This window comes from Marmota marmota, unplaced genomic scaffold (assembly GCF_001458135.2).
Source record: "Marmota marmota marmota unplaced genomic scaffold, marMar, whole genome shotgun sequence".
NCBI lineage: Eukaryota > Metazoa > Chordata > Mammalia > Rodentia > Sciuridae > Marmota > Marmota marmota.
Window position 1 is genome coordinate 9,741,492 of NW_026000020.1, and position 23,171 is coordinate 9,764,662.

The following is a 23,171-nucleotide window of genomic DNA, read 5'->3' on the forward strand; positions in this document are numbered from 1 at the left end:
CTTCTGAAGACTTTGATTTGATTACTATATAATACAGAGGAGGAGCTGTAATCTGTGAATCCAAGGAAGATTAAATGTGGATATAGATAATCACAAGCAGAGACAAGAAGTTCACTCTTATTCCTCTGGTAGACATAGACACTTCCTGACCTTGGATGACTTGGATGTATGTAGAGGGACACAGCATTCATGGACAATCTCTTGCTTAGCTGGAGATGAGAAGAAGAGTAAGTGAGGACAGATCCTACTCCTTCTTATAAATTGTGACCCTCCCCCATATTTACTTTGATTTTGTCATTCACAGAAAGGGCACAAGGGAAATGGACCAAAGAGGAGCTGGTCTCATCCTACTAATATCTGTGGAAGATCAAGCAACCCTCATTTAACTTAATTGCAGTTAATGTATTTCTGTCCTGACTGACAGACCCTGTCAGGATGAAATGGAGACCAAGAAAGCACATGGCCACCTTCCAGAGATCAAGTAATACTCTACACTCAGGGCACAAAGAAGATGCTGTCCTTTGTCACACAAAACACATTATCCACTGCCAAGTCCATGGTGATCTGTTTACTCTAGAGACACTTGGGCACCCTGGACCTGTGCTGAGTGACTGGCAGGAGCCAGCCCTGCAGCTGTGCCCAGCCCTGCCCAGCTTTCCTGATTTGCATGTGCCCACAGTACAGCCCACTGCCCTGAGGACTTCTTCAATATGCCGGTCACATCTTGTGAAGGAGTCAGTCTGAGACAGGACACAGCATGGCCATGAGGGCCCCTGCTAAGCTCCTGGTGCTCCTGCTCCTCTGGCTCCCAGGTAAGGAGGGACAGCACTGGGGAGTTAATCAGCCTACTGTTTTTAGGGTTGCTGGCCAAACAAAGAAGTGCCTTTTAATATGAATAATTTTTGTTTGTTCATATGTTTTCAATGTTAGGTGTGAGATGTGACATCCAGATGACACAGCCTACCTCCTCCCTGTCTGCATCTCTAGGAGACAGAGTCACCATCACCTGCAGGGCCAGTCAGAGCATTGGCACAGGTTTAGCCTGGTACCAACAGAAACCAGGGCAAGCTCCTAAACTCCTCATCTATCATGCAAACAATTTGGAATCTGGGGTTCCCTCGATGTTCAGTGGCAGTGGATCTGGCACAGATTTCACTCTCACCATCAGCAGCCTGGAGCCTGAAGATTTTGCCACTTATTACTGTCAGCAGTATAATGGTTCCCCTCCCACAGTAAGACAGGCCATGACAAAAACCTCCCAGGGAGCAGAAGTGGGAGGCTGGGCTGCCCCAGCTGCTCCTCCTGCTGCCTCCACCTGCTGAGGGCACTGCCCAGAGGCACCAGGCTCTGAGGGTCACTGGGAGATTTTGGTAGAAAGAGCCAAAGAGGATCCTCTGTACCCCCGCTAGTTGTTCCTCCTCAGCCCAAGAGAAACAGACATGATTATGCTCCCCTGAAATCAATGAAAGCCTTTGTTAGACATGGGGAATTTGGTTATGGTTTCCATTGGATTCATACATCAACACGCAAGCCCCTAATGGTGTTCCAATTGGGAATTTTCTAGGTGAGAAAACAGACATCTAATCCTCCCTGTGATGTCCTGGGGTATGAGAGTCAGAGAAGCTGACACAAGAAACAGGAATCCTTGCTGCTCACCCAGAATCCATAGAGAATATTCTACTGAAATTAAAGAGTGCTCAACCCTGGGGTCCTCAGAGCTGTGCAGAATTCCTGAGGTTGTGCTCTGAAGCTGCCCATGGACTCTAGTACTCACCAGGTGATTCTCCCCTTCCCCTGCCTCCATGTGTCACCTGCAGGAGACAATGAATTATGCACTTTTATGACTTCCCAATGTCAAGGAATTGCCTTCACTGAGACATTCTATAGGAAATCAATAAACACCCATATTCTGATCCTGAAATTCTAAGAATATTACCTTACATCAACAAAGGGAGGTGGGATTATGATAAAGATTCAGGACTTGGAGATTTTCCTGAATATCCTGCAGGAGAGCAATATAATCACTAGGGCCCTTAGAGTGGGAAGGAGTGACAGTCACAGTCAGGGGATGGGACAATGTTGAGAGGTCTTGAGAGACAGAGGGAGGAGACAGGAGAAGGAAGTGAGAAAACCTAGGAGCTGGAAAGCCTGGAGCTGAATTCTGTCCTCAGGAGCCTGCAGAAGGCACCCAGCCCTCCTGCCCTGGTTTCAGCTCAGTGGGAATCTGAGCTCCAGGACCCTGAGATAACCAGCCTGGGCTGCTCTAAGCCCAGGAGGTGATGGTGGTCTTTGGAGGCAGCAGTAGGGACTCATGCAAGGGAAGGGACAGAGACACCCTGGCAGTGGCCATCCACTGCCCCACTAAACATTGTTACATTGCTGTCATTTGGTTTCTACATTGACATGAGGCAGAAAACCTTTATTCTAAGAATGGATCTTTCCAGAGCTATTCTGAAGTAGAAATACCTAGATAATTCTCCCTCACATGGGGTCTATTCACAGCACCCGAGGAGAGAGGAGGGTTTTGCTTGCTCTGTGCTCATTGGTCTCCATGTCTGGGGTACAGATTAGATTCACAGGGGAGAGTTAGATGGGAGGACTGAGTCAGAAATGGGGGCAGAGGGCAGGAGGGAGGGTCAGGGCAGTGCAAGGCACACCCCTCTCCACATCTGGAATGAAGATAGGTAGGGCAGGGAGGGCTACAGGGCTGTGTTTTGCAGAAGAACCTGCAGAGGCCTGAGTTTCAGGTGAGGTCAGCAGGGAGTGGGCACAGGCAGCAGGAACTGAGATTCCCCGCCTTCAGTTTGGATCCTCTCCTTCCACCGCAGAGGCTATGCTGCACCTTTGGGAAGACTGTGGCCATGTGGAAGAAATGCATCTAAATTCAAACAGACCTGGCTTCAGAGCCAGCCACAGCCCATATAACTTTTAACTGTAAAGTCAAAATTTAATGTAAAATAATTAATGTTTTCTCCATGTTGCTCAATTTACTACAAAATTTCAAGAAGGACTAGAGAGTTTATTTTCATTTTTATGCTCATAACTAATCCCTCCTGGGAAATTGACATAACACACATTAATGGGTCCAGGAAAATCAGAGCCTCTTTTTCTTTGAAAATCAGAGTAATTTTCCTAATAGAAATGATGCCTACTGGTTCTGTTTCTTTGGAAAACCTTAAGGAAGGAGGCTTTCTCTGGCCCCATTGTGGACACTCCACTCACCCTAAGTGGCCATTCCTATCACTGCGCTGGCACAGCCTATATTCATGCCTCTATTGCAATGCTGATATCTGCCACTCACTAGGTTGTGAGCAGACACCAGGTTTAACTCGTTTTGTATCCCCGTAATCTAGCAGAATGTATGGCACACAAGTAGGTACCTGATAAATATTCATGGAATAAAAGCAGTACCAGAGCCTGAAGTTGAAACAGTCTTCTTCCTTCCCTGGACTGCAGTACCCTGTATCCAGGAGGATCTGTGGCTCCGCATGCCATTACACTTCCAACCATTCCTCACAAATGTGCAGCTCTCAGCCTCTTCCCATGTAGTTGAATGATGTCCTGTGGCCAGATCATCAGTTATGCAGACAAAGAAACCAGTTGACAAATTGACTTTCAAGAGCCCTGCCTTCTCAAAGGACAAGGTCTCAGGTTTGAGAAAATCTAATTACTTTCTTGAAGCTGTTGATTTCTCTTGATCTCTGCATTCATGGGACCAGTGTCTTTCATCTCCAAGAGAAGGGCCAGTAGAGTCAGATGATAGCTCCGGTCAATTCCACATGCTCAGATTTAGATTCTCAATGGGTTCTAAGACCACCTCTCCATGTGTTGAAGGATGAATCTGAATAAACCATGATTAAAAGTTTGAAATTCTTTACTAATTTACATCCTATATTGATAAAAATGTAACAATTAGTTATATTCTATCTTAAATTATTTTCAACATCATTTTTATTATTGATATTCTCCAACCCCATTGCAAGCACTCTGAATCCAAGTAAAATGTATCTTGCACACCACTTTGCCTAGTGATAATGACTTACTAGGCACTCAATAAATACTTGTAAGTTTATCATTATGCTTGGCCCATCTAATCTGGTGAGTTTATATATGTCCACAAACCCCTAAAAGCATCTCCAAATACTATTCTATAAAACTCTAGAACATCAGCTGATTTTCTAGTTAGTCTAATTCTGCCTTATTCATAAAAAATTATAAAATTTACATTTTATAACCTTTACACTTTTTCCATTAGCATGATAGACTGTTACATTGTTGCACCCCAATGAATTGCACCTCTCAGAATTCATGCCCTTGTGTTATTGCTTCTTACACTGAGGCTGGGCTGGGTCATGTGACTTGCTTCAGCAAGTGGGACATCAGCAGGCATGATCATCTGCTCATCAAGCAGAGCGTAGTAAGCTGTTTCTCTTTTGAACACAGATTCTAAGGTGCAAGAAAGTCCAACCATGTGAGATGCACAAAATATGTGAAGTAAAGACTTCCCGAATGTCACGGTTCCATTGAATGCCTTAGAGGGCAGTACCTAAGAGAGACCTCAGAAAAGACCAGCAGAAGAACTGCCCAGCTGATCTCAGCCCAGATTGCTGAATTCAGATAAAACAAATGACGTTTTTTAAGCCACTGGGTTTGGTATAACAGTAGACAACCAAAACTCCCAAAATCTTGTTTCAGCTTCCTAACCATCATTGTGAATTAATAAATGCCCCCTAATATTTGTAGGTCCCATATTTAAGTACCTTGAGTTATAAAACATTAGAAGTGGAAGATACTTTTCCTGATTTTGGGGGAAAATATTTTGCTTCTAGACATTTCAAGGATATTGAGACTTTAGAATTTGACTTTTGAATGTAGAACTTTTTTCTAGGTGGTGCCTTTAAAAAGATAATTAAGTTAATCTCTCATTATTATTATTTTTTTCTTTTTCTTTTCTGGCTTTTGCTCTGGGGTAAGTATCTAGGGAAAAGTAAAATCTGATCTTTTGAGTCTCATGCCCTGTTTTATGCTCTTGCCAAAATGTTCCATTAACTTCATTCCAAGTTTTAAAAAAAATGTTCTTTTTTAAAATTTTTTATTGTTGGTTGTTCAAAACATTACATAGTTCTTGATATATCATATTTCACACTTTGATTCAAGTGGGTTATGAACTCCCTAAGCTGGAGAATCAGGAAGGCAGGTGTGTAATTCAGTCCAAGTCTGAAGGTCTGAGAACCAGAGGATCTAATTGTGTGACTCTCAGTTCAAGGTGGAGGCCCCAGAATGGGGCAGGAGTGTGGTGATGGGGAGGTGCTGGTGTCAATAAATCCCAGAATCTGGATTCTGGAGGATTAGGAGCTCTGCTGTCTGCAGGTTGGTAAAGATGGATGTCCTAGCTCAAGGCATCTTTGTTCTGTCCTGGACCTGGATGTGGCAGAGGAGGACTGCCCCCATCGGTGAGGGTGGATCTTCTTTTCTCAGCTACTGATTGAAATGAAATTCTTTTTTGAAAACACTCTCACAGACATGCCCACAAATGAAATTTTACTAACTATCTGAGTTCCTCTGACTCTAGTCAAATTGACACCAAAAGTTAACCATCAAACCTGTCAAACATGGCAATTCCTAAATTAGATTTTGAAGAATACATTGGAGTGATACAGGGGGGTAAGTGGAGAAGGGCACTCTCAGCAGAAGGTAGGACTATGTGGAAGGTCATGGAGACACATTGTGGAATGAGGGACATTTAGAAAAGCCTGGAGAAGAGGGTACAAGGCAGGCAAGTGCAGGGGCAGAAAAGAAAGCCAAGGTCAACTGAGCCTACCAAGGATTTCAAACTTTATCTCCTATGTGATGAGAAACATATAATGGTATCAAGCCGAGTAGAGACATGAGCACCTTGTTTGTTCGTTCTACTGGACAGCAGGGATAGCACTTTCAATAAGGACGAAAATGTTCTATCATTTTTTTTTTCTATTGAGTATGAGAAGCCATAACCACAGGAGTACTTGAAATGTGATCAGATAAATTCAACTTTAAACTTAAGTGTAGATATCCAGATGTGCCTCTTGGCTGACATATTGGGTAAGCTGGCTCTAGAAAAATCTCAGTGGTGGCAGTGGGGAGTGTGAATTGGATGAAGGCAAGAAGGAGGGAGAAGACCTTGTAACAGTTCAGGTGTGAAATAATTTGGTATTGAACTAATTTACCATGAGGATGAAGTTGTGCCTGACTTGAGGATTACTTAAGAAATAAACTGGGGGCAGGCGTTGTAGCTCAGCAGTAGAGTGTTCGCCTTGCATCTGCGAGATCCTGGGTTTGCTCCTTAGCACCACATAAAAATAAATAAGTGAAGTAAAGGTATTGTGTCCAACTACAACTAAAAAATAAATATTAAAAAAAGAAATGATGCCAATGAGAAAATTTAATAAACAGGCTTTTATTACTTAACTTTCTCCTGTTTTCTTTTGACTTTCTGTACAGAAAACCTCTTATTGATCTTTTTCTCTAAAACTGACCTATATCCAACCTGCATCATCTCTCACCTGCATGACTAAAATTTTTTTAATTCTTGAAGGTTCTTCACCACTACCATATGCATCTCCAGTACATGACCTTAAGAGGAGAGAGATTGGCCATGGGAGGGTGGAAAGCCACAATTAGATATCCAGTAGCAGCAAAGATGGAGTAACTGTACAGATTACTGTACCTTATATTGCAAATATAACCCTGGGATGAATGTAAGAAAGCTTGGCTGTGGGTGTAAAAGGGAAGGAAAATGAGAACAACCTACTACTGGTGAGCTTCCAAGGGACTGCAGCCATGTTCACTGGTGATTCTTTGTTACAGTGGACAAGCTACCCCTCCTAAAAAACCAAGAGAGACTCTCCTTCCAGTCATAGGACTAAAGAAGAGCTACTGAGGGATGAAGAAGGGACCTCACTCATTTTTCAAGCTTCCCTTACCGTTTCTTTTTGGTAATTATCACAAAAAATAGCATAGATTTTTCAAATCAAAATTATTTATTAGGAACTAGAGTGTTTCTGGATGGACTGAAGTTCAGACTCAAGAGTCTTGTGAGAAATATGTATTCTCCATGTACAAAGTTACCTGATAGATCAGCATTCTCCAACTTAGTATAGGGCATTTGCATTTTAACAGCACCCCAAGTGATTCTTCTGTTTTATGAACACAAGTCAGCAAACTAGTATTTAAAGAAGCATTTTCACCACATTTGGTGAAAAAAAAAAAAATATATATATATATCACATGCCAGCTTTTTTTTTTTTTTTTTTTTTTGAGGTAGCATCTTGCTAATTTGCTTAGAGCCTCTTAAAGTTGCTGAGACTGGCCTTGAACCTACCATCTTCCTGCCTCAGCCTCCCAAGTAACTGAGATTACAGGCATGCACCACATGTCCGACTCTGTCTACCCATATTTTTAACACAGTTAATTACTTAGAACAGTGCAGCACATACAGGAGACCATAACCCAATTCCGTGATTATGTGTCCTAGAAACTAGTAAGGTAAGACCAGGCAAGATAAGGGTGGAAAACTGACCACAGGGCTTGAATTTCAAGTCTGGATGTGACCCATGATTGACAGACAAGTCACAGGCATGAGGCAATTGTGGACAAGTTAACAGAGCAGGCTGAGGGCAGTGACAGAAAGCACCACAGGCTACACCCACTGAGAAGGCCTTCACAGAGGCATTGGGACATGAGAATACTTGTGACTTAGAGGAAAAGAAAGGAGGAAAAATCCAATTCTGAAATAGATCACCATGCAAATGCAAGAATCAGACCAGAAGTGGCTGACTGGAGGGGCTGCTGGACAGGGGTGGTTAGAGAGGCTGACTAAGTCTGGTGGAGCCAGCTTGGAAAATAAGGTCCTGCGCATTGAGCCTGGGAAGCTCTCAGGTGAGGGAGCCATGGGGCAAGGTGACATCACCAAGAGCAAAATGTCAAGGGCCACGTCTTCAGGCACAGGAGAGGAATTTCTCTGTCAGGGCCTGAGCACCCTGGCCCTGGGCCACGAGATGCAGCGGGAGCCTCATGTTGACCAGAAATGTGAACGCAACTGTATGGAGATGTCAGGCAGGCAGATGTTTGGACACCTAACAGCAAGTTCCCCACAGTCACCACAGAGACGCAGGCCAAGGCTTCCTGGTGCTCCACACTCAGGGCAGCTGCTCTACTCAATCTTCCCCAGAGTTGCACATTCTCCCATGACTGTGCTGGAGATGAGGCTTTGATACAATCACGAGAAACAGGGCTGAGCAGGATGGAAGCAGTGTTTACAGCCAAGACTCGCTGACTGAGGCCCTGGGGAGAACATTTGTGGGAGGCCAAAGCACTGTGGCAGGAGCAGAGAGCACAGGGACAGCAGGAACCTTCCAGGTCCTCAGCCTGGGGCTTCTGGTAGTGTGAGTGAAATCTGTCCCTGACCACTGCCATTGAACCTGCATGGGCCCCCAGGGCCCTGGGTGGGTGTCAGCAGTTAACATCAGGTCTCTGCTCTTCCTAGTCCAAGTTTTCCTTCTGGTTGGACACAACACTGACTGGAGGGGCTAGGCTTTTGGCTCAGAGGTCAGTGCTTGCCTAGCATGCACGAGGCACTGGGTTTGATCCTCAGTTCCACATAAAATAAAACAAAGATCTTGTGTCCATCTCTAAATAAAAATAAATATTCAAAATAAAAATACTGGCTGGACTTGCTACTGATGGTGACCCCCTCTCAGGCAGACACAGCCAGGGAGCCTGGAGACTGATCATCACAAGGTCCCCACAAGTCCCTGCAATCAAGAACATACATGGATCACACACCCACTACCAGTGTATTAAAATATTTCTCAAATGTAGATTTTTTGATTCTTAACAAAGAATCAGGTTGGTTTATATGATTTTTCTTTGTGCACATTGCAATCACTGTGTAATTTTGTAAGGATCACACTTGTGTGAACCTCTCAGCTGAGTCCCCGAGCACCATGCAGAGGAGGATCTGGGCTGTGTCACCATCTTGCTGGTGCTCACCATGTGTGCTCAGGCCCTACTTCCAGGAAAAGTGTGTTTACAGAGCTCTGAGCAGCTGGCCTTGATCCCTCAGATTCTGACAAACACCAGAGTGTCAAAGCAAAGTCCACATATGGAGAAGCCTGAGGACAGGTGTCAGAAGGGACAAAATAGGGCCAGAGCCAAAGGAGAAGGATCATGTTCCAAGGAAATGATCAGAAATCCAGGTGCAGCTGCAGTTTTCATCAACCTTCCCAAATGACATCTTCTCACAAATGTCCACTTTCAACTCTGCTGCAGTTAGGATAAATGAGTCATTTTACATCACACTCTCAGTGCAGGTGAGCACATGACTTCTAAACATTATTGAAATATTTGCATGTGGTGTAGGTGCATGGAATATGCTCCTGTCACTGGACACAATGAGGAGAGAGAGCACAAGCTCTGTCTCCATCCAAGGTCACATCTGAACTTCAAATACACACTTCAAGTTCCTCTTTGGCCACTAGAAGGCACCGGGACATATCCACCCAGCCCTCTGTTGCTTCCCTCAGCACAGACACTTCTCAGAACAGGAGCCACCACCTGAGTGACAATCACCCTCATCACTGCTCTTCAGGTCACCTTGCTTCTCATTATCAACCTGTGTCCTCCCCAGTCCCTCTGTCCCTGAGGGATCTAAGGTGCCAACGGCTCCTCCTGGGGTAACAAATGACAATTTCAGGTCCCAAACTCTGTTAGGACGGGTCCTCTTTTATCCCTACCCAAGATGAAAACTGTTTATAATGTTGTGCACCCACAGCCTCCTGACCAGTGCTGGGCCCAGGGACTTGAACACATCAGTCAGAAACCCTGGCCTCATGAAATTTTTATTTTAATGTGATGGGCAGGCAATAAAATAGCAAATAGCATTTTTTTACACTGCTGCTTTGACACCTTGCCCTGGAGCAATGACCTCACTCAGGGCAAGTGGGGCACTGAGTGTCCAGGTCCTGTCCTTCAGCATGGACAGACTCAGAGGAAGAGAGGAAAAGCCAGTACAGTTGAACTCCTGTGCTTCCTGGGAAACAAAGTCACATGCAGCATCATTAATGGGCCTTTGTCCCTTGACCCATCTGTTTATGAAGGACATTGTCTTTCACTCCATCCTGCTCCTGCTTCATGAGTTCACACAACAAACAGGCCAGTGCCAGAATGTGTGCTATGTCACCATCTAGAAGGACAATCTGGACCCACTTTTAGCAGAACATCTTTTACTACATCTAATATTTATTTTTGGTGGAGATCATTCTGTTCTTCCTTAATCTTTTCTATTTATTTATTTTTTCTTAAAACATGAGACTTTTCCAGACAAAGGGGGGAAGTGAGTCATTTTCATTGTGTCCCCTGATCTGTACTCAGTACTCCTTAAACTCTGATCTTCTCCTTGTGGGTTCTTCAAATCAGAGTCCCAGTTAGAGGTGGGAGAGCGAGCATGTACTCTCCTGTTCCCAGCACCTACATTCCTCTTCCAAAGCTCTCAATTGCTGTTTGGTAGAATTATAGATTTGGGGGACACTCACTCTAATCTTATTCCAAAGATGCAATGGGGGACAGAAGTTTCACCTGTCAGAGAGACCATCTCTGTGCTGGTCCAATGGCCAGATAGGTCAGGGAGTGAGCAGCCTGGCCTGCATAAGTCATCCTCCTGGGAACTAGCTGTAGTCACATGAGAAGGGCCTTCACTTCTTCTGAGTGCAGTGTCCCCACTGATCTAGGGACCTTCCGGTAGGTCCAGATTCTAAAAGTTCTACCACCTCCTAATATCACCAGTTTGGGGACCAAAACTCTAGTTTCATCCCTTGGGAACAGACAATAGCAGATGGCCATAAGAACGGGTCAGGATTATTGCAAAATGATAAGAAAAACCTTTCTCTTTCAACGATAGATGTTTCATCTTTGAAAAACTTTGAGGAAACTTCAAACATTCAGACATTTATGAACAGCACAAAGTACTTCTTTCCCAGTGAAACCGTTTGAGAGTCAGCTTAGACCTGATGGCCCACCACATATTACTATGTGCCTCCTCCCAATGACATTCTCCTTCACAAGCCAACACCACAAGGAATCTAGAGATCTGCCTTAGCACTTTGTGCCTCCAGTTATCAAGTCCACCTCAAATCCCGTCACTGTCCCCATCTGCCTTTGGTCAGGACATGCTGCAGTCCCAGTTCACATGCAGTCCTCAGTGGCAGGTCTCCAGACTCTTTCAGTCAGGAACAGTTGCAGTGTTCCCCTGAACATCAGGACCTTGTAACAAGAGGACACAACAATTGCCTTATAGAATGTCCACCCTGTAGTAATTGCTGTCCCCTCTTGATTACATTTCACTGTCAGTCTGTGGTAGTGTACCTGTTATGCTGATCTGAGAAAGGACCACTGACCAGGGGTGTGAACAGCAAAAATGTATTCTCTAGCAGTTGTGGGATCCATAGGTAGAGAGGAAAGCACCAGCAGGCTGTTCTCAGAGGCCTCTCTGAGTTCCAGGGGGTCGTCCTTCTGTGTGTCACATGGTCTTCCCCAGGTGTATCTGAGTTCTAAGTTCCTCTTTCTATGAGGCCACCAGGCACATTGAATTAAACCAGACAGAAGACCTCCCTTTACATAATTACCCTTTCAAACACACTGTCTCCAATCTGTCACACCCTGTGTCACTGGGGTCACAACCCCGACATTTCAGCCTATACTACACAGGAATGTCCAGAAGCAAAGCCATGAACCTGATTCAGGTGGTATCACCTGAATTCTCTGCTGCACATTGATCTTCCTCCTTCACAATTAGAAGGGATTTGTGGTATCAATCCCTTCATATTCATGAAGTATCAAATATCCTTGATTCTTCATGAATATCCCTTTCTTCATTAAAATAGAAGTATCAATTAATAGATTTGTATTTTATTCAGTGGTTTATAACATATATTCATAGTTGATTCTTTTGATGATCAAATATTTCCAGTGTAGCTAGTTGGAGTCCCATTGAAATTGGTTTCTGTTTTGGTAGGCTATGACCACCTTGTTCCTTTAGTGTAGCCTTAGTTCCCAGATGGATCAGGCTCCATGTCCATTTTCCTATTGTAGATTTTGTAATAGACATTTCTTCAAGGATTGATGGTTCTTTTTACAAAAGAATAATGGTATTTAGAAACCATGGGTGTATTTGAGACTAAAAGACTATTTATTTTAGACTAGGGAAATTATCTATTTATGTATGTACTAACAGACATAATTAAATATATATATTTAATTCTGAAAGGTGTTCATGTCTTACTCTACCAGAGTTGTGAGTATACAGTGATAACTTTGATTATGGTCTAAAATTGTAGGTTTTATTCAATTAGTCTCTTTCAAGTAAGTAACTGCTTTCTGTAACACTGAGTTCTTGGATCTAGTTATCATAAATGTATTGGCATTTTTGATCAGTTCCTGTATTATCACCTTTTTTGCTGTTGTGACCAAAGGATCTGACCAGAACAATTTTATGGGAGGATAATTTTACCTAAGGGCTCATGGTTTCAGAGGTCTCAAATAACTGCATTCCTTGGGACTTGAGGAGAGGCCGAACAACTTGGGAGGAGAGTGTGGCAAAGGAAAGCAGCTCACATGATCATCACCAAAGAGAGAGAGAGAGAGAAAGAGAGAAAGAGAGAGAGAGAGAGAGAGAGAGAGAGAGAGAGAGTGAGTCCACTTGTCTGATATAACATATATACCCTAAAGACATGCCCTCAATGACCCACCTCCTCTGGCCACACCCTATCAGTCTATATTTACCACTCAGTTAATCCTAACACAGGATTATTTCACTGATTGGCTTAAGAGTCTCACAACCTAATCATTTCTCCTCTAAACTTTCTTGCATTGTCTTACACAATAGCTTTTGGGAAACACCTCACATCCAAATCATCATGATCCCCCTGTTCAAAACCAGTCCCCAGCTGTCATCCTCACCTACCCCTCCTTGCACCCACTCCTTCTAACATACCCACCACCTGCTCCACTCTGACATCCCTCTTTGGCCAACATCACATCTGTCTCCCTGCATGAGTGTCTTTCTCATCATGCCAGGGTTGTATCCTATGCAGGGACTCCTATCCCTCCTAGTGTCCTCCTTTTATCACCCCACTTAGACACCCATACCTGGACAATACTACCCACCATATGTGGGGACACCCTCAGGACCCCACTGAGACTGCAAGTCCCCATGCAGGGCTTCACACACCCACATGCTTCCCTTGCACCCTGCCTGGTTCCCACTCTTCTAAACCAGGCACTGAGAACTGAGTTCTCTTAGGAGCTGACTGACATTTGAGATGTGGATTATGCAGTTTACGGAACACGGTAGAATATCAGTGGCACTTGGAGGACCTAGGGTCTCTACTTCTGAAGGCAATGACTTGGGTTGCCAGAGGACAGAGAATAGCAGCAATGCCCTGAGCAGCCAGGGAACACAAGTCATGTACATATATCATCTCAAGCTGAGCTAGAGAGGAGCTCATGGTCCTCAAATGGGAGGGAAGATAATCCCTGGCTTTGGGTGGAAGTAGTTGGCTAAGCATTCATAAATGGAGGAAGACAACTTTCTTAGCTGTAGTCATGAGACTGAATAAAAGCAGATGACACCCTCCATTATAAAGTGTGACTCCCCATGTTTTCTTATTGCCTCTCTACTTCAAATCATGAGTATTGGGGAATGAGAGCAAAGAGAAAGCTTCTCTGTGTCAGTGGTTTCTGTAAGTGCAATGGAAAGTAGCTGGTAAACTCTCCTGCAGTGTCTGGGATTGTGCCATCATGGACAGCCCCTGTCACAGATGGAAGAAAGCAAGTACTGAACTTGGAAGAGATCAAAGTAACAAGCTACTCAGGGGTACTAGACAGAGGTGTTTTGTGGCCCCAAAGAGAAGCAGATTATCTGTGTTGCCCTGGAACATGGGGTGGGGGGTGATGGTTCTGTGCTGAATGACTGAGAGGAGCCTACTTTCCAGCTGTGCCCAGCCTGCCCAGCCCTGCTGATTTGCATGTGTCCACAGCTCAGCCCACTGCCCTGAGGACTTCTTAAGAGGCTGCTCACACCCTGTGCAGTAGTCAGTGTCATTCAGGAAACAGCATGGCCATGAGGGCCCCAGCTCAGCTTCTGGGACTCCTGCTGCTCTGCCTCCCAGGTAAGGAGGGACATCACTGGGGATGTGCTCAGCACAGTGTGGTCAGTGCTGATGGTATCTTCAAGGAAATCCTCTTATAACCCTATTAATTGTGCATATATTTTTTTCATGTGTCTAACTTCAGGTGCCAGATGCGATATCACAATGACCCAGTCTCTATCCTCCTTATCTAAATCTCTAGGTGACAGGGTCACCATCATGTGCCAGGCAAGTCAGTCCATTAGCAATTACTTAAATTGGTATCAGCATAAACCAGGTCAATTTCCTAAGCGTCTCATCTATGGTGCATCCAATCTGCAATCTGGGGTCCCCTTGAGGATCAGTGGCAGTGGATCTGGGACAGATTTCACTCTCATCAGCAGCAGCCTGGAGCCTGAAGATGCTGCCACTTATTTCTGTCTACAAGATACAGTGCCCCTCCCACAGTGACACATGCCATGACATAAGCCTCCCAGGGAGCAGAAGTGTGGGGCTGGGCTGCCCCAGCTGCTCCTCCTACTGCCTTCACCTGCTGAGGGCACTCCTTGGAGGCAGCCATGCCCTGAGGTCACTGGGAGGTTTTGGAGGAAGGGAGAGTGAGTGTCCTCTGCATCCCCTCTTGAGATGACAACTGCACTTCTGATTGCATAGATTATCACATCTGAGGAGCATGGGGGTTCATAGAGCATGGGGAAGCCACGTTAGGTATTCTGGGTTGGAACTTCATACTATAGGAATAGGGAAGAAATTTAAGTCTTTCATTGTCTGATTGTATGGTGGTCAATGAGGCAGGGAATAAATGCAGATCCTGGAAGGTACTGATTCTCTGGTTCACCACTGAAGCCTGAGTCATCTCCTCCTCACATCCCAAGCCATATGTATCTCATAGTGAATTGAGAGCCTAAACTAAACTTTTCAGAAGTTCTGGGGATGTGATCATTTGTGAAGCTTGTGCTAGAAATGGGAGAGTTCCTGTTGTTCCCCCAAAGGTGAGGTCCAGTCAGAACTGAGAGCAAGAGGACCAGAGCTCCTGTGTGACCATAACCTCTGTCCTTCAAATTCCTCTGAATTGTGCTGAGGATACCAGAGAGATGGACAGTGGTCACTGCCCTTTAAACCAAAATGCTGAAGATGGCAGTTTCTCTGATGTGAAAGAGATTAGGGATCCTCAGGACTGCAGCAGATCCTGGGCTGTCTCCTGCAGCCACCATTGGAGCCTCTGTAGCAGCTGGGGATGCACCCTCTTGACCATAAAGCTGAGGAAAGATTTCAATGAATGTTTTTTTTGGGAAAAAGCCTAGTGTTTTCTCTGTTGACCCTCTGCTGGCTATGGCCACGAGGAGCAAGATTATAGAAAAAAAGAAAACCCTTGGATAAGAAGGCAGTACAAAGGAGCAGCATTCTTATGGGTTGGGTGGATTCACAGTCAAGAAATTCACAGTAACTAGGACTCAGCGGTGTTTGGCCACCTGATTTCCACACAGGATCAGAAACATGGAGCAGTCTCCTTGGCTTTGGCTTATAGCTGTCACTTTAATATGTCTCCTGCTCCCTCCCTCCCTGCCTGCTCCTGCCTTTGTAATTAATTTAGCACATCTCAGAATATTTATTTTCTCATACTCCAGAAATAATGACTGGAAGTGGTCAAAAAAAGTGCAGTGGAGGAGAAGATGAGCTGAATGGCCTGGACCCCAGGTATGCTGACTCCACAGTCACTCAGCTGCTTACAGAGAGTGTGGGACAGCAAAGGGTCATGTGGTCCTTGAACTCCAGGCCTGGTGGCAGAGTCCTGACTCATGGCTCTCATGTCTCCCTGGAAACTGTGCCCCACCAGCTCATGTAATCTCAGCCCTGTACAGTGTGAAAAAACATGTGCTGTTGTCACATCTAAACAAGCCAGGAAACAACACCACACTGTGTTTGAAATGTCCAGGAAAGAACATTTCATTCTCACCAGGTCACCAAGAGTAAAATCTTCAGGGTGTCTCTGTACATGTGGCCATAAGAGGGGGCTCATGAACGGCTGGCTTGTCTGGGAATCATGTCCTGAGTCCCTGAGGGGCCCATGAAGTCCTGTCTGCCCAGCTCCTGCTGCCTCCTGCTGCCCTCTGCACACCCTGCCTGCCTGGGGGGGCTGAGTGGCAGGGACACAGGTCACTCTGGCCACCAGCAGCCACACTTCCTTCAAGGCACATGAACTTCCTCCTGTCACCTCTAGGAGACAAATCTCCCACCAGATTCTGATTCTGCCAGGGACTGCTGGCAGTCTGGTGACCTCTCAGGGGAGCAGGTTGGGGACAGCTCTGAAAGCACATCATCTGTCCCCTCCCATTTCCTGTCTATTGGTCCTGGGATCCTCCCCTGCATTCCTGCTTGGGCCTTCTCTGCTCTATCCCCTTCTCCTCTGAACTCACAGCCATCCAGACTTTCACATGGCTGTCTTCCTATGGGTCACAGTACTGTTCTCTTGCACACCCTGACCCTTGGCCTGCCCTCTGACTGCACTCATTGGATTTTCATGAGAAAATCAAAGATGGTGATTATTATCTTTAGAGACCCTAAGGAGAACAACAGATGTTCTGAAACTGCATGTGTGGCTGACATGGTCCACTGAGAGCAAAGGCTCTCTGCGTCATGTGAGTTGTGGAGTTGCAAGAGACACCCATCCAGGCCTCTGTCCAGTCAGGGTTGTGGTCATTAACAGCTATGGATGTCTTTGTCCTGTGGCCATGCAGTAACTGAGCCAGCTGTTCTGCCCTGTGTGGGGAGGACAGTTGGGAGGAGTAGCCGATGCCCAGCTCTGGGCACAGAACTTCTGTCCCATTGGGGCCCAGAACCATTACCCAACTCTGTGACCCTGCTTCTATGTATAACTAGAGCCCCTCAGGGGACCCATTGTCCTGAACAATGGGATGGTCACTGTTCCAGGCAGCAAGAGCACAGGGGCGGGGCTTGAGCTTCACGGTGCTCAGTTTTCTGGAGTAGAGAGGGAGCCACAGGTTGTGGGACAGGTGTTGGCTGTAAATGTCCAAGCTCACTGTAGCCAAACCTAAGGTGAGGCAGACATGGTGCCACAGCACTGCAATCCCAGCTAATGAAGAGGCTGAGCAAGAAAAACTGCAGAACTGAGGCCTGTCTGGCATCTGATATACAGGCTCAAAAAAAAAAAAAAAAAAAAAGAAAGGAACCTTGCAGTGTAAGTCCCCCATTGCCTGCCAAGCAGGGGGTCCTGACTGGATCACCAGAAGTGAAACCAACCAATAAACAAAAGAGCAAAGAGCAATTCCATGAAAACAATAAATCATTAAAATAAGCAAAGTAATATGTACATGTATACAAATATTTGTATTTCTGATGCATATTTATATGGATATATCAGTACAATTTGTATTTTATATAGTATATACATGGCATGTAGTACTCCTTTTATTTCCAAGCATGATGAAACTGTGGGTGAGAATAGACACTGGGGGTGTTTGCTGACCCTCCTCTTTGGCAACACCAGGGTCTCTGTATCAGGACTAGTGAGCTCAGCACTGAGCACAGCCACCCAGAGAGCCAAGCTCTGTGCTGACTTCTGATCTTTTTCTCACCCTGGCTGTGGGCTCTTTACTTGGCTCAGCCCCCAGGGTGTTGGGCACCTTCTCTCCCTGCATCCCTGCATGGCAGCCTGAGGGCAGGGCCTGTGTACTGCCAAGCCTTCAGCATTATTTCTCCTAGGATCAGGTGCTTCCTCACAACTCAGAGCCAGAGCCCACAGCTCTTGGAAAGCACCAGCCTGAGCTCAGCCCTGGGTCACCCCTGCTGGAGCCTCTTCCAGTTAGTCCACTGTGTGAAGGACTGAGCTGGATCTTAATGCACAATCCTCATTTCTATAGTTGCAAACCAAGGTTGTCATGAGGAAAATCAGAACATGCTTCCATTTTTATTCTTAGGGCCTCACTTACTACAACCCTCCAGAAAAAAAGATTGCCTTAGGATCTCACTTTCCTACTGAATCTCACTTAGAGCCATAGTGAGGTTTACAGGGCAAAGCTCTCCACCCTGCACAGCGGCCAGTCCCCACCTCCAGTTTCCTGAGCACCAGCTCTGTGCTGCTGTGCATGGTGAGGAAAGGTTAACCTCTGCCAGCCCAGGCAGGAGCAGGGATGGGGGAACATGGAATCAACTCAGGGGCCTATGACAGCAGAGAGGGGTGGGCTTGGTCTCCAGGAGGATTAAAATTCCTTATGAGCAGAGTGGAGCTGAAGCCCTTGGCCGCTCTTCTCCACGGCCCAGACATGGAGGATGTGACAGTGAGAGCCTCTCAGCCTTCCTTGGTCCAGGAGGCATAAAGCCCAGGTTTGACAGCTAATATGCTGAGGATGACAAACACAGATGGAGTGAACCTGGGTACTTTCTGCTTTCACTGACTTTTGCAAATCCCCACATGTTGGACCTTCTGGGTTTATTTCTTAAACCTTCCCTAGAGTGATGCAAGAAACTAAAACTTCCTTCTCAACTCACTCTTCTCCAGAAAGGACACGTGGGGGAAAGAGCCTGTTGGGGGTTGAGCCCTGCTGCTCTGGAAAGAGAGGGAGCATCCTGTGTTAGTGTTGGAGAGACTGAGGCAAGAAGGGCTGGATTCACAATAGGACTTCTCCTCCTCTGACCGCTCAGTCAGCCTAAGCCACTGTCAACTGAAACCCCAAATCTTCAAAGACCTACAAGTTCAACTCTCTTTTTGTCTTCATAGCTCTGTTTATACCCTTTATCTGAAATATTCTCCCTCTTATTCTAAATTCCTCCCTTCTCAAGAGAATATAATAGAATTGTCCTTAGGAAATATTAGAGCTGGGTGCAGTTGTACATGCTTGTACTCCCAGCAGCCAGGGAAGTTGAGGAAGGAGAATCTCAAGTTCAAAGCCAGCTTCAGCAATTTAGCAAGGCCCTAAATAACTTAGAAAGACCCTGTCTCAAAACTATATATATATATATATATATATANCTGCTCTGGAGAGAGAGGGAGCATCCCATGTTAGTGTTGGAAAGACTGAGGCAGGAAGGGCTGGAGTCATGATAGGACTTCTCCCCTGACCTCTCAGTCAGGGTAAGCCACTCTCAAATGAAACCCCAAATCTTCAAAGACTTACAAATTTAACTCTCTGTCTTCATAGTTCTGTTTATACCCTATACCTGAAATGTTCTCCCTCTTATTCTAAATTCCTTCCTTCTCAAGGGAATGTAATAGAATTGTTCTTAGGAAATATTAGAGCTGGGTGCAGTTGTGCATGCTTGTATTCCCACCAGCCAGGGAAGTTGAGGAAGGAGAATCTCAAGTTCAAAGCCAGCTTCAGCACTTTAGCAAGGCCCCAAATAACTTAGCAAGATCCTGTCTCAAAATAATATATATATGGCTCAGAATGTTGCTCAGTGGTTAAGAGCCCCTGGGTTCAATCTGTGAAACTCCAAAAAGAAAGGAAAAAGAAAGAAAGAAAGAAAGAAAGAAAGAAAGAAAGAAAGAAAGAAAGAAAGAAAGAAAGAAAGAAAGAAAGGAAGGAAGGAAGGAAGGAAAAATAAGGGAAGGATTTAGGAATGGAAGGAAAGAAAAAGAAGGGGAGAAAAAGAATTACTATAAACCATTTTCAGAACCATAAAGACAGCAATAGGTGACCACTCAGAGGACAATGGAATGAATCTTTCCTGTGGACCCTGAGGGAAACATTTTCTGCAGGCAAATTTATACTGTTCCAATCTGATCTGGGACACCTGAAGACATGGGGCCTGCACTGAGTGACAGATGAGCCAGCTCTGTAGCTGTGCCCAGCCTGCTCAGCCCTGCTTATTTGCATGTGTCCACAGCACAGCCCCCTGCCCTGAGAACTTCTTAAGGGGCTGCTCACACCCTGTGCAGGAGTCAGTCCCCATCAGGACACAGCATGGCCATGAGGGCCCCTGCTCATCTCCTGGGGCTCCTGCTGCTCTACCTCCCAGGTAAGAAAGGACATCACTGAGAATGTACTCAATGCACTGTTGTCACTGCTACCAGCTTCTTCCCAGAAGTCCTCATAAGGCATGTTTAATTGTGTGCATCTTTGTTTTATTTTCTTGTTTCCATATCAGGTGCCAGATGTGACATCCAGATGACTCAATCTCCATCCTCCCTATCTAAATCTGTAGGAGACAGAGTCACCATCACTTGCCAGGCAAGTCAGGGCATTAGCAATAATTTACACTGGTACCAGCAGAAACAAAGGCAAGCTCCTAAGCTCCTCATTCATTAGGCAACTGGTATGGGATATGGGGTCGCATCGAGGTTCAGTGGCAGTGGATATGGCAAAGATTTCACTCTCACCATCAGGAGCCTGGAGCCTGAAGATGTTGCCACTTATTACTGTGTACAAGGCTACAGTGCCCCTCCCACAGTGACACAGGCCATGACAAAAACCTCCCAGGGAGCAAAAGTGTGAGGCTGGGCTGCCCCAGCTGCTCCTCCTGCTGCCTCCACCTGCTGAGGGCACTGCTCAGAGGCAGCTGGGCTCTGAAGGGCACTGAGAGATTTTGGTAGAAAGAACCAGGAACTCTTCTGAAGCCTCACTCTTTCCTCTGCACAGCACTAGCAGGCAGGCATGGAAATGCATCACCTTATTTAATAAAGGACATGGATCACTACAACCGAGGACATGAGTTATGGCATTGGTTTAGATTCATGCAGCACAGATGAAGTTGCTACAAGTATTCCAAGCAGAAATTTTTTAAATGAAGATAATGGGAGTCTAAGTGACAGTTTCCTGTATTTTTTGGATGGAACTAATAATTGTATGCATTTGTGGGTTGCAATGTGAGGTTTTTATACCTATGTACATTGTGTGACAATGTGGAAAGTCCAAATCAAAACCATAGCAACACTGTATTTCTTTTCCCCTTTTTTTAGGGGGAAGGTGCTTTGGGGATATCAGCAATTAAACCCAGGGGCACTCAACCATTGAGCCACATCCCCGACCCTATTTTGTATTTTATTTAGAGTCAGGGTCTCATGGAGGTGCTTAGCACCTTCCCATTGATGAGGCTGGCTTTGAAATCTTGATCCTCCTGCCTCAGCCTCCCGAGCTTCTGGGATTACAGGCATGTAACACTGTACCCAGCAGCAATGCCTGCATTTATATTAATTATTAATTTTTATTTTTTTACAGCCAGGGATTGAACCATGGGGCACTTAACCATGGAGCCACATATCTAGCCCTTTTAATGTTTTACTTTAAAAGACGGTCATGCTAACTTGCTTAGGGCCTCACAAAATGCTGATACTGGCTTTGACCTTGGATTCCTCCCAGCATCCACTTTAAATGTCATTTGTAATAGAGCTGTTTTTAAGTAAAACATGATGAAAGAAATGAAGAAGAAAGGAAGGAAGAAAAAAGAAAGAATAGATAAAGGCCAGCAAGCTTGTATCAAAGGAAATAAAATACACTGAATCAAGACCACTATCTCTATGGCCAATTTACATTTACTGAGACTTGGGGTCCCATTGTTCATTCAATTCCCCTCTAAGAAGTGAACATTCAGATGCTGCATTCAACCCAAATTTGAGGACATTATTGGAATCTTTTCATGCATGTCAGCTTAAACCATTTTAATATCCAGATGTTCTTGTTTTAGAAGATGAAGAGACTGCCCACACTCTGCACAACCATCTGCAGCCACCAGCCTGGTCCCATGAGGCCATTTAATGCAGTGAAGCTGAGACCCAGCTAGAACTGAGAAGTTGGGGGCCAGTTCTCCTGTGCTGCCACAAACTCTGTTCCCCTGTAATATTCCAAGGTAGCTTTGGATGACACAGGTATGGAAGATGGTCACTGCCTCTTGAACCAAAGCTCTGGAGATTCTATGTTCTCTGAAATAAAAGGAATTATTTATCATTTTCAGATGCTCATCAGGAATGCACCAGTCCTGTGACAAGCTCCTGTAGCAGCCAGTGACAAAGCTCCATAGCAGTGGGAAATATTCCCACATGCCTAGAAGCCAAGGTCTGTTTAGGATGAAAATTTGGGGAAGGAAAGTACTTGGTTACATGGAGACTATATTGGCCATAGAGAAGAGGGGAGAGATTGCCCCAATAAGGGAAAGGTCTGGGAAGAAGAGGACAGTCCTAAGAAGAAACCCTTGCTGCTTATGGATTGCATGGTTCCCAGTCAGGAAGTTTCACAGAAGTCCCAGCTACAGGTACTGTGAAAAGGGCCCTCTGTGCTATGTCTACTCATGGCCTCCTGCATAAAACCTACAAAAATTCAACAATCAAAACCAATTACACTCTCCACACTGAAAATGAACAATATGTAGAAGACATTTTAGAAAAATTCAACATACATTATCATTAAAAATAAAGAAATGCATAAGAATATGCTTAGCCAATGACATCAAAGGCTTCTAAACCAAAAACTGCAAAATGCTGATGGAAAAAATTGACAATAACATAAACAAAGGAAATCCAACCCACATGCATAGATTGGAAAATCTAATTTTGTTGAGATAAACATGCTCTGCTAACTTATTTAAATATTGAATGCAACCCCTATCAACATTACTGGTTGTGTAGATATTCCATGTGTGGGATCTGAACACCTGAGAAAACAACTTGGAGGAGGACAGTTTCATTTTAGCTCATGGATTCAGAGTTTCTCTTTGTGGCTGGATGACACCATTGCTCTGGGCCCTGGTGAGGAAGAGCATCATGGCGGAAGGGTGTAGCAGGAGAAAGGAAGTCAGACCTGGCACAGAAAGAAGATGGAGAGCTCTGCTGTTGTGGTTTGGATGTGAGGTGTCCTCCAAAAGCTCACGTAGGAGACAAGGTGAGAAGGTCCAGAGGAGAAATGATGGGGTTGTGAAAGTCTTAACCCAATCAGTGATTAATCCCCTGTAAATATTACCTGAGTGGTACCTGCAGTGGTGGGTGTGGCTGTGGAGGAAGAAATGGGGACATAGCTTTGAGGCATATATTTGTATCTGGGG

The 23,171-nt window shown here is 45.1% G+C and overlaps 2 long non-coding RNA genes across 2 annotated transcripts; both read left to right on the forward strand.

Annotated features, from left to right (window-relative positions):
• Nucleotides 1-689: 689 nt before the first annotated feature.
• LOC107154171 lies at nt 690-2,631 on the forward strand. The gene is made up of 3 exons (XR_001505029.2): nt 690-812; nt 931-1,232; nt 2,587-2,631. It is a non-coding gene; the product is annotated as an uncharacterized LOC107154171 (long non-coding RNA).
• An 11,515-nt stretch (nt 2,632-14,146) lies between these two features.
• On the forward strand, nt 14,147-20,384 carry LOC125618860. Its single transcript, XR_007350247.1, has 2 exons — nt 14,147-14,204; nt 20,286-20,384. It is a non-coding gene; the product is annotated as an uncharacterized LOC125618860 (long non-coding RNA).
• Nucleotides 20,385-23,171: the final 2,787 nt, after the last annotated feature.